Genomic DNA, 17472 nt, shown 5'->3' on the forward strand with positions numbered 1-17472 from the left:
GCTCAGATTGGAAAACAGCACCAAGTACAGAGGGAGGATTACTTCCCTTTTCCTTCTTACCATTCCTGACACAAGCCAGGATGTTGTCATTGGCCTTCGTGACCACCTGGACACATTGCTGACTCATATTCAGCTGACTTGCCATCAGCACACCAAGGTCCCCTTCCATCAGGCAGCTTCCCAGCCACCCCTCCCCAGCCTGTAAAGTTACCTGGGGTTTTTGTCACTAAATGCAGGACCCAACATTTTGCCCTATTGAAACTCATACAGTTTACCTTGGCCTATTGATCCAGCCTCTCCAGATCCCTATGTAGCACCTTTCTACCCTCCAGCAGATCCACACTCCCTCCCAACTTAATGTTGTCTGCAAATTTACTGAGGGTGCGCTCAATCCCTTCATCAAGATCACTGATAAAGATATTCAATAGGAGTGGTCACAGTACCAAGCCCTGGGGGACACCACTCGTGACTGACAGCTGACAGGATTTAGCTTTATTGAGCATAACTCTTTGGGCCCAGCCGTCCAGACAGTGTTTCACCTTTTTCCAGTGTATGCCTATCCAAACCATGGTCAACCACCTTCTTCATGGGGATGCTGAGGAGGACAGTGTCAAAGGCTTTACTGGAGTCCAGGTAGACCACATTGACAGCCTTACCTTCACCCAGTAAGAGGATGCATAATTCCTTAAAGTATTCCCAGCCTTCCTGGGCTCCCATGCCCTCCAGAACTATGTCACAAGGGACTCTCTCAACTATGGTTCAAAAGAGATGAAAGTTTGCCCTCCAGAAGTCCAAGGCAAAAGTTTTGCTGACTCTCCTCTGTGCCTCAACAAGCATTGAAAAATCTATCATTTCATGATCCCTTTGCCCCATATGGTCTCCAGCCTTTACATCCCCCACAAGACCTTCTCTGTTAACAAACAACAGGTCCAGGATTTGTCTTCCTCTTGTTGGATACTCCACCAACTGTACAGGAATGTTGTCTTTTATGCACTCTAGGAACCTCCAGGACTGTTCCCTTTCTGCTGTGTTATAATTCCAGTACATGTTTGGAAAGTTGAAGTCCCCCATGAGAACAAGAGGTAGAGACTGTGAAACCTCACCCAACTGTCTATATATTATCTTATCCACCTCTTTATACTGGTTGAGTGGCCTGTAGCAGACCCTGATGATAATGTCAGTCATTTTGGCCTTTGCTTTGATTCTCACCCGTAAGCCATAAGTCAGGTCTGATAAGAATGGAAGTTCTAGAAGTTACTCCATAACCTTCTAGCTTCTTTTATATATTTTGCAGCTTTTGAATTAAACTGCATGAGGTTCTAATTGTCCACTTTTCTTATCCGTGTTATTGAATGAAAACAAAAAAAAAATAAGTAGTATTAGTTCAATTTTCAATTCCTTGCTACTCTACTAGAACTGCACTTTTATGTAAAGGCATATTCAATATATTAACCCTTGCACCAATATAGAAAGAAAACAAACAAACACCAAACTAGATATGGTAATACCCTCTGACTGTGTGTGGTAAATGAGTATTATCTTTCTCCTAAAATTACTGATGGGAATCTAAACCATGTTTGTCCGCTACAAATAAAATAGATAAGCAACTTGTGGCCCAGTTATGTTTTTCTACAATGTTCATATATAAATATTCCATAATGTCTTCCGCATTTTTTCTTTGAAGTAAACAAGGGTTAAAAATGATAAGAATGATTTTGAAGTATTTCAATACAATAAGGAAAACGCTCAGAATAAGCCATCTCTGGAAAAGGAACTCTTAAAATTAGGAAAAAAAGTCATAAGAAAACTACTACAGATTCTAAGTACTTATATGTTAATTATTCTTTTAATAAGAAAAAGAAAAAAGCTATCACAGAATGACTTGTTTTTAGGATTTTTTTTTTTCAGATCACCTGTTACAATGTGAAAGTTTACCCCAGAGATTTTAATCAGCAACATATTTGTGCAATTTTTAAAATTTGTTTTATATTCAGGACATTTTTTAACATGCAATTTTGCAATATTTGTTTATAGCACATTTTTTGCATATTTAACACAATCAGATCAGCAGCATCAGTGTTCAGTGATTGTAAACAGCACTCTCAGTTATTTTAGAATTAAGTCAAACAATGAAAAATTACTATAAAAAAATATCTTGTTTAGAGAAATACATGTGTTTTACTATTATATCACTAACAGCAACCTTTGCTCATTTTAGCATGAGAATTTGCCCTTCCCATAACTCCTTCATCACCTTAAAATATATCACAGTCAAATCTACACTTTATGAGGACAATATTGCATTTGACATCTCCCCAGCTGACACACAATTAGACCAACAGTGAACAGTTATCACTAGTTTTACTTCTAATTCTCTCACCCTTCACCTGTAAAAGTAAGAAACCAGTCTGAGTGGTTTCTTTACACCTGCTTGAAAATGTAGCCCTAATTTGTTAGAAGCTCCCACTAAAAAGAGTACATTCTTCTTTTCCAATGATAATAGTAGTCTATACAGGAAGGCAAAGGTCTCTAGAAAAAAATAATTTCATCAATCATCAATAAATTGATTTCTTTGGAAAAAAACAAACAAACACAGATATGGTGATTTACTGTCATGGTTTTATGATTTCTTGGTATTGGTATTCCACATCGTAACATGATGTAGTGCATTAAGAGTTAAAGAGTTAATGCTCCAGCTCCATGGATCATCGATAGTTCTGGGTGTACCTGTCTCAGAAGAGAAGAACTACACTCCTCAGAGGACTGCGCAACACTTTGCATTTTTATGTGTTTCTACTCAGAGGGAAAGATAAAAACTGTCTGCGGTCATGGGACGCTCTCTTTCCTTTGGGATGGACTCAGCAGTGGGTGCTCGCTGCCGTCCGCCTTCAGCGTTAGCGTAAGGCCTTCGGTTTATCAGACACTCTCTCTTGCTCATTTTATTTGATTTATTAGCTTTAATTCCAATTATATTGTATTATATTGTGTTATTTTGCTTTCTGATATCTTATTTAGTAAATTAGCTTTCCTCCTCAGATCGTTGCCGCTGTTTTATTTCTAGGCCCATCTCCCGTTTTCCTTTTCCCTTTCCCCCTTCCCCTTTCCTGGGGCATGAGTCCATGGGTGCCCCACACTCATGGACGTTACAGAACCGGGCCGAACCTGCCTGTAAACTGTTGACACTCGTATAATCTTTCTGTATCCCCATTCTTGTACATACATCTTCCCTAAAGGCCAGTGAAGACTCACAATTGGCTGTCATGACAGCACGGTTTAAAACTCAACAATGATACTGACCATGAATATATATGAAAGCCACTGTTATCAGGACAAAAACCAATGCAACTGTTAGGATTTAAGCAGTTTAACTAGTTTTATTGTCCCTCCATGAAACTGTTTTTTTTTCAATATTTTAGGATTTCCAAATTTAAAACTTTTTGACAAACATAAATTGCCCTACAAGCCAAATATAAACTGTTGAAGTGGCAACTGCAAAAGCATAAGAGATCTGTTTATGCTTTTAGAATTTTGATTTTTGAAAACCTCTAATATTTTGAATTGTAGTCCCACCTTACTAGCAAAATAATATAAAATCAGTTTTCCTTGAATAATTAATTTCTGCTGTTTCCTACTACAACATAAATGGATTTAAGGTTTGTTATTTTTAAAAATCATATCAAAAGAACCAAGATTAATTAACGATTGAAAGTATTCTTACTATATTTTTTACATGCTATATTTTCAGTATATAAATTTAATCTCCAATAATTATGTTTGATACCTCGCTAGTAAATAATTTTCAAATTTCTTGGTGATCAGTTAGAAATTTGAATAGCTAAAAGAAGAACTAGTCTTAATACTTGATTTTCACTAAGCTCACAATACAAATGCAGAACCAAATGGTGTAAATCTAAAATCATAATAGCGTCTGATACAGTATTTTATGTAATGAGTGAATAAAAATACTCTCCAAAACAACTACAAGCTTTGGACATGTTGTTCCTTTGCTTTCCATTCTACAATGGTGGTTGAACTGTAATAAATGTGAAGCTTCTTTACACATTAATATTTCTTATCTTTTAAAATTGCTATAAAACTTCTTGTAGCAACAACTTGTGGTTATGTCTATGAAATTAAATAATGAAATGAATTATTTTGTAAAAGTAGATATGAATTTATATCAAAATGATTTAATGCCAAACTAGGCCATAGAAAAGAATAAATAAATTGTACATCACAAGTCAAATTTTCCATGTTGTAAAATACAAAAGGAGTACTACAGGCATATGTCTGTGATAGATTTTGTGATTTGGAGAGGACTAAAAAAGATCATGAAATCCAATTGCCTGACCACTTCAGGGCTAATCAAAAGTATATTGTTGAATCCATTATCCAAATGCTTCTTTAGCACTGGCAGGCACTGGACATTAACCATCCCCATAAGTGATTAATGGAAATAGGTTGTGTTTACCTATCTCATGGTAAATATTTTTTTAATCTTTTATAAGAGTTGCTTCCTAATATTTGGCCAGTCTTTTGTTTTACTGTAGATTATTTTATTCCTTCACAAAATTAAACCACAAGCTTAAACAGATTTGCAAATTCAAATTCATTATAGCTTGTTTCAGACATTAAACAACCCCTTGAGGGCCAGTAGTAGGTTGTTCTAATCCAAAGAACTGTCCTCATAAATAGTAACATTCCTTTCTACTCTGCAAAAACTGTTTTAGCTTTTCTATTCTAGAAGACATTTTCATTTAGACAAGTCTGTCTTATAGTTAGAAGACTAAATGCTCCCAGTTTCTCAGTGCATAGACCAAAAGAATGAAGTTTTTTAGAGACCAGTTTAGAATCACTGTAAGGTTTTGAGTATTACACCATCTTTCTAAATGGCACCAGCTGTTATTTTTTCTCAATTGGATTTTTTCTCAATGGATCAATTAGCCTCATATTTCAGGTTCAACACATGATATGTGATCATGGACGGATAGATAATCAATGTAAAAATATATTATAGTATCTGGCAATAATAGTTCCTATGCTAAAATTGCATTTATTTGTTGCCATTTGCACAGCTAATTCTTTATTAGTTTAACATGGGAATTGATTTTACTGGGATCTGACTCAGCTGAGGAAACATTAGAACATAGTGTTGTTATTACAAAACAGGAACTTTCTTCATCCAAATGTTAGAAATACTTTTAAGTTAAACGAACAAACAAACAAACAAATAAATGTCTGTAGAACAGAATGTTGAGAATGTGAGGCAGCCCCAAGGGTTATTCAAAATGGAATCACAGAGGAGACTCAATACAATTTGTGCTTTACTAAGTAGAGATACTACTCTCCAGGTCTGGAACAGGCAAGCAAATGAAAATATCTGATCCATAGTTGCATTTCCCATATTTAGCTTTCCTGAATGTTTCTTTTATGTGCAGCTGGTTGTGCCAGACAACTATGGAAAAAAAAAAAAAAAAGAAAGAAAGAAAGAAAGAGGAAAAGAGACCAACTGTTATTTTGATACTCTGTTATGAGTTTCTGATAGTCACTGAAACAGAGTCCACACTACCCTTTCATGTACATATAGCTTTGGTTTTCCACACTTGTATTTTTACCTCTATCAAATATGAGCCTCCTGTCTGACTGACATACCTATCTTAAAGAGATTTTCTTAATAAACATAACTAAAATAGCCAAACTATAAGATATCTTACGGATATCAAATTTACACAAGGTACTTGTTGAGGAGCATTGATTCAAATCTACTGAATAACCTCAGTTTGCCATCTGCCAGGTTGAAATGTTTGTGCTTGCAACAGGAAACCTGTTTATGACATGCTGTGATTTTCATTTGTTGAAAAAAAGGAACTGAAGAATAATGCAATAATCAGTCCAAGCTAATGCAGCTTCGTGAGGGAAAGGTCCTGTTTAACTAACTTGATATCTTTTTTATATCAAAGATAACTGTATAGTTGACCAAAGGAGATAGGTGACATTATCTTTTTGGATTTCTGTAAAGCTTTAAATACTGTTTCTCACAGTATCTTTCTGGACAAAATGTTCAGACTGTGACTAGACAAAAAAAAAAAAAAAAAAAAAACCAACATGATATTTGAGTAGTTGTTTAATGGCTGGGGCCCAAGAGATTATAATAATCAGGGTTGCATCATGTTTCTGGCTGATTATTAGTGGGGTTACCCACGGCCCCATTTTAGGTCCAGTTCCTTTTAATGTTTAAATAAATTACTTGAAGGTAGGACTAGAAGATATATCCTGAGTCCTTTTACCCATCAGAAAATGCATTTTAAATAAATTAATAATGAAAAGGTATACATGCAACATGACTGAGAAACGGCATTGAAATTGAAGGTCCATGTGATTCACAGGAACATCATTACTATTTTAAAAAGGAGTATTCTTGTACAAATTAAATAGCGTAGTTAAGACATTATGCAGAGAATTGATAATAATTTATTTTTTGTAGTGACCGAATATGCAATTAGATTTTTTTAAATCTTTTTAGTAAACAGTAAAATTCAACTGTAAATAGCCCTAGGGAGAAATGGAGTTTTTCAAGAAATATAAGTTTTTATTAGTTTGTCCATTAACCTTTCAAAATTTAGGATAGATACTTCTCCATATTTCTCTTAAAATAATTATTCAATTATTTTTATCAGCCACAAAAAACTTGTTAAAGAGTAATTAAGTTATTGTAAGTTTGCAAAGTATTGAACTTTCAGTTTGTTGCTCCTCAGCAGCTGCAGAATGACTACTGTGAGCTTAATTTACTATAAGTTTTCGTCTTAAAACACCCCAAAATGCTGTCCTTAAGTTTTGAAGTTTAAGGGAATTGCTACATTGCAGACTAGGGCAAAGTTACACAATAAATGCAATTGAAAGAAACAGATACAACACTAAATCCAGCAAAGAAAAATATGTAAAATAATAAGTATAGCAACAAAATGACAAAAAAATATACAAATTAATCATAAGTAGTTGTGATATGTTATTTTTTTTCTAACAGAAAAGACAAGTCACTAAGGATGAGCTCAGCATCTTATAAACTGCATTCAATATACACTGATTAAAATTTTGGAAGATTTTATACAATTGAAGAGCAAGAATTCCATTTCAAAAGCTGAATTAGGTACAGCAGACATTCAAAATGTACTCAGATGTCTATTAATACAATATTTATAGTGACTGTTAAACTGTCTTACTACCTACATCTCCTTGGTTTTCTGGTGATAGAGACATAAATCATTGTGCTGTCTTTTTGTGCCATGATGTAGAGAAAATTGAAACACTGTGCGCACCTGACAAATGCACGCATATTAATGAACAGAAACAAATTTTAAAATAAATATTTCTTTGTCACTTTCATTGTTGTTCCATCTAGAATCAGTTTTTAATTTCATTTGCTAGTGTACATAATGTAATTTGTCATTTAATGTAGTAAACTACAACTAATTAATAGACTAGAGCGCAGCTTAACAGAGAATATTGAAGCAAAACTGCTGATGAATTTAGACACAAAACTCATTTATTTTTTAAAATCAAAATAAAATCTGAACATGAGTGCAATAATTAAGTCAACTGAATCAGTTAAAACTTCTGACCTATGTGCAAATACAGTCAGAAAAAGACTGATCACAGGGTGATTTCTCTACAAATGGTTTTATTTTACTGAGCAGACTGCACACAACACATAGCTTGTCAAAATTAAAAATAATAGAGCTCCTCTCAGGAGGAAAAAGCAAATAGAATGTGTAAACTTTGTTTTTTAATACCTAAATTAGTTTGTTCAGTAAATTCAGTATATTACGTATAGTTATTTTCCCTCAGACTAGTTTATTAATTTCATTTTCCCTCAATAGCAATTCTGTGAAATAGTACCAAGCAACATTTTTATGTCAATTCCATCAGCAAAACATATGAATTCTGCTCTGAAAGTAATGCAACTCATTTTGTCATATTAGTCCATTATATCAAAGTCAGATGTTGGTGGTATGGAAGCAGAGGCTGAATCTTTGCACCAATATTCCTTTACATTTTATTGCTGTGTGACAGATGGCAGCAGAAAGGATTTCTGGCAAAATGCTGCCTGACATGGAAGTGTGTAAGAAGCACAGATGTATAATCGAATTCCCCCATAAGGAAAAAATAGCACCCACTGAATTTCATCAAAATTCACAGTATGTTTATGGAGACCAAACAACTTGACATGGTTAAACCATCACATTAGTGAAGTGGAATGCCTTGTATCACAGTACACTAGCTAGCCCTCAATTGTCCCTCCATATGCATGTTTTTGTCAATACCATGGAGTAGTTATTCATGAGCAAGAAACTAGAGGAGTAGATATTAATACAGTTGCATAGGCTGTGGTCTCTAAGAAAGCATCATAACATACAGAGTCAAAGTGTACTTGGGACAAAAATATCATTAATCCTTGATATTACTTGCTTCGTAAGTTCAGAAAAGGCTTGGATAAGCAGTTGTGCCAAGAAAGAAGCCTGATATATTCATTTGCACATAGTCACTGATGTTGGTATTGGTTTATTTCAGCAAAAATAACTCCATATTTTTGCCTTTAAATGTATGATTTATTTTTAACTTATCTCTTTTGGGTAGGGAGTTGGATATGGGGACTGTGGCAGAGGGGCATTCATAGATCCACTGACCTAAGAGATCAGAACTTAAATCAGGACACAGAACATAGATAAGTATAGAATAATTAAAATACTTAATTGTAAACATGCAAGCTAGAATATTGAACAAATAACTCTGCTATGTGATAATTGGTATTCAAAGAAACCTTTCTGTAGTTATTTCAAGAAGGGCTGGATAAAACGGATATGCTGAACACAAGACATACTGAATCTTTTTGGAGAATTTAGAGACAATGAAACTAATATAAATACGCACAGGAAAACTACATCACTTTAAAACCTGCTGAAAGACATGATTCATACACAAGTCAGTTTTTAAAGTCAGTTATCTTCCATTCCAGATGAACTAGAAACTGCTTTGACGTGGATGACAGTGGAAATTGTACATACTGATTTTTTGAGGGTGTTGAAATACGTAAAAAACTGGCTATTAGTAAAACAAATTACCACAGAAATTACTGCAAACTGACTGTGTCAAGATACACAATTTTTTAAGCATCATATCTTTTCAGAAATTATTGTATAGCTTGTCTGATGATACCTCAACAAATGAACTAGACATTACTACTTCAGTATTAATCATTCAATATAAGTGATAATTACATCAAGACTAGTTAATACTAAAATGACAACATGGATTATTTGTATCTGTAAATAAACACAGAAGAAAATTAATATCTATCCTTAACATATGGAGAAACTGGCCTGTATCTATTTGCAGATAAGCCTCTATCACAAGAGTCAAAAACAGTTCCAGGTCAATTATCATGTGAAGTATGAAGTCATCGCAATACTGAACTTCCAATGAAAAGAATATTCTGACATTATTTTCCACAGTCTAGTCAGTGTGAGCAATAGATTTCCTTTATAGTCTTTCTCCAGAAATAAACAGCAGATCCAAACAAAGTGTTCAACTTCTGTTCTGCAGACTTTAACAGTTTTTGATTGCTGATGCACACACTTTGTTCATCATAAATTAAACAAAGGAGACAGATTTCTATCTGAAGAAGCATGTCTGTCAAATGTGTGGTTAGCATGGTGTTTTTCATAAAATTGTGTTATGGATGGCTAACACACTGACTAATGGATTTTAAGGACAAATATACAGTTTTTAAGGATAAGTACTCTTTCTAATTTAGAAACAAAAAAAAAATTTTTTTTTGAAAAGATTTTTTCCTCCTTCAAATATATGCACATTTATTTAGGGCTGATATATCAATACATGACAACTGCTGCAGAAAGTAGTCTAGCATTAAATTAAATACATTTCATGACATGCTCACTTTAAATATGTTATCTTATAATGTATTATGTATGCAACATCATTCAGTGACACTACCTAAATGACAATCATAAGTCCTGCATGCAAAAATAAAAAGAGTTGAGTTAAATAACTTTAGATTATATATATATATATATATTTGAAAATATCACAGTTTTGTATAATTGTTTAAGCATTTGAAATTCTTAAGAAAAAGAAAAAATACTTCTTGATTATCTTTCAGAAAAACAACAAAGAAAGTTACAGTATTTTTGGTACATATTGTCATATTACATATGACAAAAGAAAAAAAAACTATTTCTTATAGGTCTTAAAATTCTACAACATAGACAATCAATACTCACTATTGAAAAACATTATTGCCTAATCTAACTTTCATACTCAATGCCATTACTACTTCTCCTAGTCACCATGTGCAACTTATTATTTTTAAAATTGGGTGCCAAAGGCAGAATGTTGGTGATATGGAAGCAAAGGTTGAAGATTCACATAATGTTTTGTTATATTCTGTTGCTGTGACAGATAGCAGCAGTGGGGCAGTCTGACAGAATGGTGTATGGCATCAAAGTGCATAAGAAGCAAAAGCACTTAATTGAATTCCTCCATAAGTAAAAATAAATGCATCTATTGACATTTCTCAACACTTATTGAAAGTTTGTGGAGAACAAACTCTGGATGTGGGCATAGTGAGAAAGTGTGTGATGCTTTTCAGCAGTGGCAACAACAGTGGGTCACTTTTGCTGCTGCAGATTTTTAGGAATGTGGAATGCAGCCTCTTCACTGCTAGTGAAAACATATAGCTAATAATGGTGCTTATGCTGAAAAACATTGTTTTATAGCTGAGAACTTGCTCTATCAAATAATGTTATGATGCTCTTAGTATCTGTTTTGGTTTCCTTTGAAATAAATAGGATGCATTACATTCAGAGCAACTGACATTGTCGATATATATTTTACAGAACTTCCCAGTTTTATTTCATTTAGGATTTTTCTGTTTAATTCCAGATACAACAGTTTAAAAATCAGTAAACATTTGTAATGTTGCTGTTCTAACATAGTAAATTTTTGATCCCCTGAGAAGCTATGGCACACAAATAAAACATCTAGCTACAAGCTATGATAGGTACATATTTGTTAGTAATAAAGATAACAAATAATGCTCAATGATGACTATAGTAATGTTTATGTTAATGTTTAAGAGTTATTTCCTTTTTTTTTTTTTTGGTAAGGAAAAGGTTCCTAGCTTGATGATTAATTGTAATTAGCTGAAAACTTTACCTGTTTAAAAAGACAGAAGGATAATCTGCCAATGAATAATAATGAATTTAAGGTGAGTTTCCTACCAAATTTTGTATGTTGCTAAAACTATGTTACTACTATCCATGATTTCAGACACAATTATTTAAAATATAATCTGTAGGATTTACCTAGTAATTTGTGGGATATATATTCCATTCTCATAATGGAATTGGTTATATGGAGTTAGTAACGTGTTCTAGACCATACATATAAAAATATAATATACTTTGTTTTCAATCCTTGAAAAAATATACATAACATTCATATGCATTTTTGTATTTTTCACATTTCAAATTGTATTTTAATTAATAAGGAGCTATCAACAGCTGTTACTTTTATGGAAGATTTCTATTCTGTTAAATTAAATTCTGAATATTTACAACAGGTAAAATATGCTGGGAATGTCTGCTCCTTTACAATTTGATAGATTTCCAGGATTATATATACAGAAATAATTATAGATGCAATCAAAGAAACAACATTTGACTAACATCATAGATACAACAAAAAATGTATGGCCTTAAGTAATACAAAAATTATGATGGCTATGTTAATAGCACTGTTATAAAAAGAAAAAGAAAAAAAGAAAATATGTAAGTTATTTTAAAAGGGCCATTTCATACCCATACTCTTTAAAACTCACATGGAAATTCTGGCATATAGTTTGTGTGTGTGGTACTTCAATACATTAATGTAACAAATAATATCCAAATGGGAAAATGTCAAAAATCACATTAAAATGACAAATCTTGGTCACATCTTTCAATCAAATCACATTGAAAAAGCAGATCAGAACTTAGTTAACTTTGAGGTAACACAGTGGAAGTTCCATTGATTAAGCAGAATGTCAAAGAAAGAATGGAACTGTCATGGCTGGTATATTCTTTAAAAACTGTTTTGATTAAAGAATGTTAGCTAATATGGGATTTAATTGTGTTAGAGGCAGCACCCCACTGATAATAAAGATGAGATAATATAGTTAACATGTCTTTTATAAGTTGTATCTACATTGACTGAATTGATGCAGTTCCGGACACAAACTGGCACTACAGAGACTTGAGAAAAATAAATAAATCAATTTATGCAGAGAGGAAATACTACATTTAAAGAAGAAATTTAAGGAAGAATAGGGGAAAAATAGAAGACAAAAGAAGGGAAGGGAAAAGTGAAACATCAACATCACACTTTCTTTTTTGCATTACTTTGTTTTATGAAATACCCCTTTTATGAAATCTCCCTAAAATTTGTGCAGGAAAGTGAGAGTGGAAATTTCTACCTTTGAAAGTATTGTATCTCTAGTAATTCTTATATGAACTCTACTGCAATTGACACAAAAAATTGTTTACATATATTTTTTCCTCAAGTGCTTTATTTCCCAGAACCTACATAAATTCATGTTTAGTTCTTGTCTTTTCTATTTCGGTGTTGACCACTAAAATGTAACTGATCTTCTGTCTCAAAATTCCTGCTGTTTCATGAGCTTTGTTACAATTCAAAATAATCTATTTCCTACTGATGTTGGAAAACATAATAAGGTCACAGCAGGGAAGCTCTAGCTTCATTAAAGCACATTATTATATAAAATAAAATGATCTAGGGTAAATTGGTTTTGTCCTTGTGGTACAGTTTGCATATATTCCCATTAATCTGAGCATATAAAACAGCAATAAACTTGCTAGCCTTATTGTATTACAAATGAGCCTCCTTATCTTTCATTTCACTATAGGAACCTCTAGTGGCAGATGGAGATGTCAATCCTTCATATTCCAGGTGATATTTACCTTTTCTGCATCAAAAGATATTAAAGGTCATTGGAAGAGCTGGGAAAACAACAACAGCAACAAGAACAAGCATAATAAATAACAATAACAACAACAACAATAAAAATAAACCGCTTCTTTCTCCAAATTGTCTTGAAGTCTTTGTTTTTGACCACCAAATACAGATGTCAGAATTATTTAAAAGAAAAAAAAAGCGAGAAAATAAATTTAAATTTTATTTTATAACAGATTTATAATAGTCTGCGCATAAAGATTTAAGATAGAAAATCAGTAACTATTCTATTAATCTAGTTTAACTGATAATAAAATTTGACAGAGCAAATTAAAAGTTGCAAGCAGTAAGACTTATCAACTTACTACTGCTTTCAGAGTTCTCCCTTCTCTCTTTGTCTTTGCCTTCAGCTGCTGGCAAAGGTTAGGCTTTTGTAGTTCAATTTTTCATTTATTTTTGACTGCTTTTAATTAAATTTGATGGCCTGCTTCTGCACCAGTGAAGTTATTGGAGTTACAATGCACTTTGCTGTTCTAATGATGACTCCCTTGATGTCTGTTCGTTATTAACTGCTTTTCAAAAGTGCTTCTCTCAACTCTCATTTTATAAATATTTAAATAACTGTGTATTTCTATAACATAAATATCTGTGTACTAGTGATAGGAATTATATTGCTTATATAATAGGTTTTATATAGTAATATGATTTTTAAATAAAGTTTTGCATTATAATGTTAATTGGGAAATTGTTGTTCCTAAATCATGTTACTTGTAAGTCTCAGCACAAATTGTAGTAATATTTCAAAGCAGCAGTAATCAATGAATTAGCCACTAGCTCTGAACTACTGCTTAAGGGGATATATTTTTACACGTTAATTATTCAGGCCAACAGACAAATAAGTAAATAATACAAATGAAAAAGATCACTTCTAATCTTTGCATTACAATGGTGAGGTGATTTTATATATCTTCGGTGCCTTCTGAAATAAATTTATATTTTGAAAACATTTACCTGGAAAAAGAATGACAGGGAAGGGAGGAGAGAGGAAGGGAAGGCAAGGGAAGTTTAATTACCAGTAATTTCACTGATGTGAGAAGAGAGACTACTGGTGAAGGATGCAAAAAGCCTCCAAGAGATAGGACTTGAAGTTTTTAAAAAGTAGAACAGTAGCTGACCATGTGATTCTGGAAGCCTAGCCTTGAACATTTTGCTTTAGAAAACTTTTATTTGAAATTACAAGATGGCTACTTCCTTGGTAAAACACATATATTCCATAGTTTGTTTGTCTGTTTATTTGTTTGTTTCCACTGTGTAGAACTACAATTTTTAAAGTACAACAACAATGTAAGGAAGGATTTGTTTACACCTTATAGCCCAAGCTACAGTCTATACCACTTGCAATTAATTTATCTATAGTTAAATGACTCATTTGTCACTCTGACTTAACTTACCCTCCCTGAAAGATCCAAGCAAAAGGACAAAAGACTCTTATCAAAGCCCATCATAATATTAATGTAATGCATCAGTTGTTGGAGAGAGTCAATAAGGATGGAGAACACCAATGGTGGGAATCTCTGTTTGGATGATCACCAAAAGCAAACAGTATACTGAATCTTATGTTGTACCCTATCATAGTTCTACTGGCTATAGTTGTAACTGTTCTATTACACAGAATCACAGAATCTTGGGGATTGGAAGGGATCTCTGGAAGTCACCTAGTCTAACTCGCCTGTTAAAGCAGACTTTAGAGAGGTTTGCACTGGAAAGTGACCATGCAGGTTTTTAATACCTCCAGAGAAGGAGACAGCAAAACCTCTCCAGGCAACTTGTTACAGTACTTTGTCATAGAACATAGAATTACCAAGATTGAAAAAAACCTCCAAGATCATCCACTCCAATCATCCACCTATCACTAATATCTGTCATTAAACCATGTTCCTCTGTACATAATAATATTTATTGAACATCTCCAGGGAGAGTGATTCCATCATAGTCCATTCCATTCCAGTGTCCAACTGCTCTTTCAGAGAAAAAGTATCTCCTAATGTCCAACATTAATCTCCCCTGGTGCAACATGAAGCCATTCCCTCTAGCTCTACAGCCAATTACATGGGAGAAGAAGCTGACTCCCACATTCACATGATCTCCTTTGAGGTAGTTGTAGAGAGTGATAAGATCTTTCATGAACCTCCTCTTCTCCAGACTGAACAACCCCAGTTCCCTCAATCACTTAAGACTTGTTCTCCAAATGTCTCACTGGCTTTCTTGCCCTTCTCTGAACATGTTCTAGGGCATCAATGTCTTTCTTGTACTGAAGGGCACAAAACTGTTCCCAGTTTATCCTTAAGTTGAATGCTAAAACCCAAGGGCTTGACTCTAACCAAGGCACAGTATCTGAAGTGTGGTCCCAACAAAATTGAGTACTAGGGGATGATCATTTCCTGGATCCTGCTGGAAACACTGTTATTAACTACTATGGGCTACTATTAAAGCCAGGAAGCCATTGGCTTCTTGGCTACCTGGGTACACTGCTGGCTTATGTTCAACCAAGGGTCAACCAACATCCCCAGGCTAATTTCTTCTGTCCAAGTCTCATTGAATAGCAGCACAAACTTTGGTGTGTCAGCCACTCCTTCCATCTTTGTAACATCAACAGATTTTCTCCAGGTCACTGATGAATATTGTTGACTGTTGTATTATATATCAGTAACATTTATATCAATAACATATAATCATGTATGACATATATATCAATAACATTTAATCTATTATTAGAGTCAGCTACTAAAGGTTAACCAAACATAAAATTCTTTTGAAACTGTAACTAGAATATGTCATTATTTGTTTATTGGCACAGAGCAGGGGCAACTACATCTCTATGCTGTGAATGGCACAAATTGACTTCAGTCACAAAGTGGATTCTGATCACAGATTCCCTCCACCCCTTCTATTAGGCTTTCTGGTGCTTGGTGTAATTCATCTCGCTAAGTGAAAAGTGGAATACTAGAATATGAAGACATTCTTTCTTGTGTCTAGCCCCTGCTTGCTTGTAAATTATGAAAAGCAGCAGAACACAACATTAAGGCACTTCTGTGTCATATCTGACTTTTGTTTTGTCTTCCATTGCCTGGGAAGAATGTGACAGCCAGTATGTCTGTACCTCAGTCATGGCTCAAGGAGAACATAAAGGAATTTACAAAGCTAGCAAGTTTTCTTGTTTCCACAATTGATGGAAAATACAGTAATATTTCACCAAGAGAGATTATATGCAAAAATAGTTGACAAAAGACAGTTACCTCAGATCCTACAAAAAGTGATTCCTTTGAGCTCTCTTGGATAACAACGAGATGTGGCCTGCATCTTCCCTGGATTGAGATGCCTCATAAGTAGTGCCAAATCCTTGAGGGTGAAGTAATCAAACTTGAGTAAGCTTCAACTATCACCCATTTAGGAATGTCAGTGTATTGCATTTTCTCTAAACTCAAGCATGGGAAAATTCAAAGTACAGGTTTGCTTAATGTTCTTCTACTCACCTCCCTATTTATATACATATTTTAATGATACACATTTGCTTCACTAGTGTGAGTGTTGAGATATTTCACTGAATCTACATATTTCTCTCTAGCTGTCCATGCACGTGGTTACGTGACTATCTGTACAATGATTTAGGATGTAAACAAGTTTAATTATCACATATTTCACTAAATCACGTTATAAATCAACAAATTGATTAAATGCTGCTAATATTCAGTCATTTGATATATCTCATATTCTTAGTAATGTTAAACTGTTATTAAGCATTACCAAGTAAAATACGTTTGTCATTTCATGTAATGATACAATCTCAACACAAAGGCTAAGATGCTGATTGATACCTCTGCCTTCCCCTCACTTCAAACCAACACTCATAGTCTTATGACTTACAAGGTGTCATGATTTTATGATTTTTTGTTATCGGTATTCTGCATCATAACATCATGTAAGGCACTGGGAGCTAAAGACTTAAGCTCCAGTTCCACGGCACCTGGTGCTCAATAGAGAAGAACTACATCCCCTAGAGGACTTTGCATTCTTGTTTTCCATTCAGAGGGAAAGGTAAAACTGCATGCAAGTCCCAAGACTTCCTTCTTTTGCTGGTCATCTCAGCAGCGGAGGTTCCCTAGCCATCTTGCCTTCAGCTTTAGAATAAGGCCTTTGGTTTTGGACACTCTCTCTCATTCTATTTGTTCTATTAGCTTCAGTTCCAATTATATTGTGCTATTTCGCATTCCCATATCTTATTTAGCAAATTAGTTTTTCGTCCTCAGATCATTGCTGTTGTTTTGTTTTTAGGCCCACCTCCCTACACTCTCCCTTCTCCCCCATTCCCTTTCCTGGGGCATGGGTCTGTGGGTCCCCCACCTCATTAGTCATGGAAGCAGGCTGAACAGGCTCCTAAACTGTTGA

Source organism: Cyrtonyx montezumae, unplaced genomic scaffold, assembly GCF_038088225.1.
Source record: "Cyrtonyx montezumae isolate F1298 unplaced genomic scaffold, pur_monq_1.0 scaffold_29, whole genome shotgun sequence".
In the NCBI taxonomy this organism is placed as follows: Eukaryota; Metazoa; Chordata; class Aves; order Galliformes; family Odontophoridae; genus Cyrtonyx; species Cyrtonyx montezumae.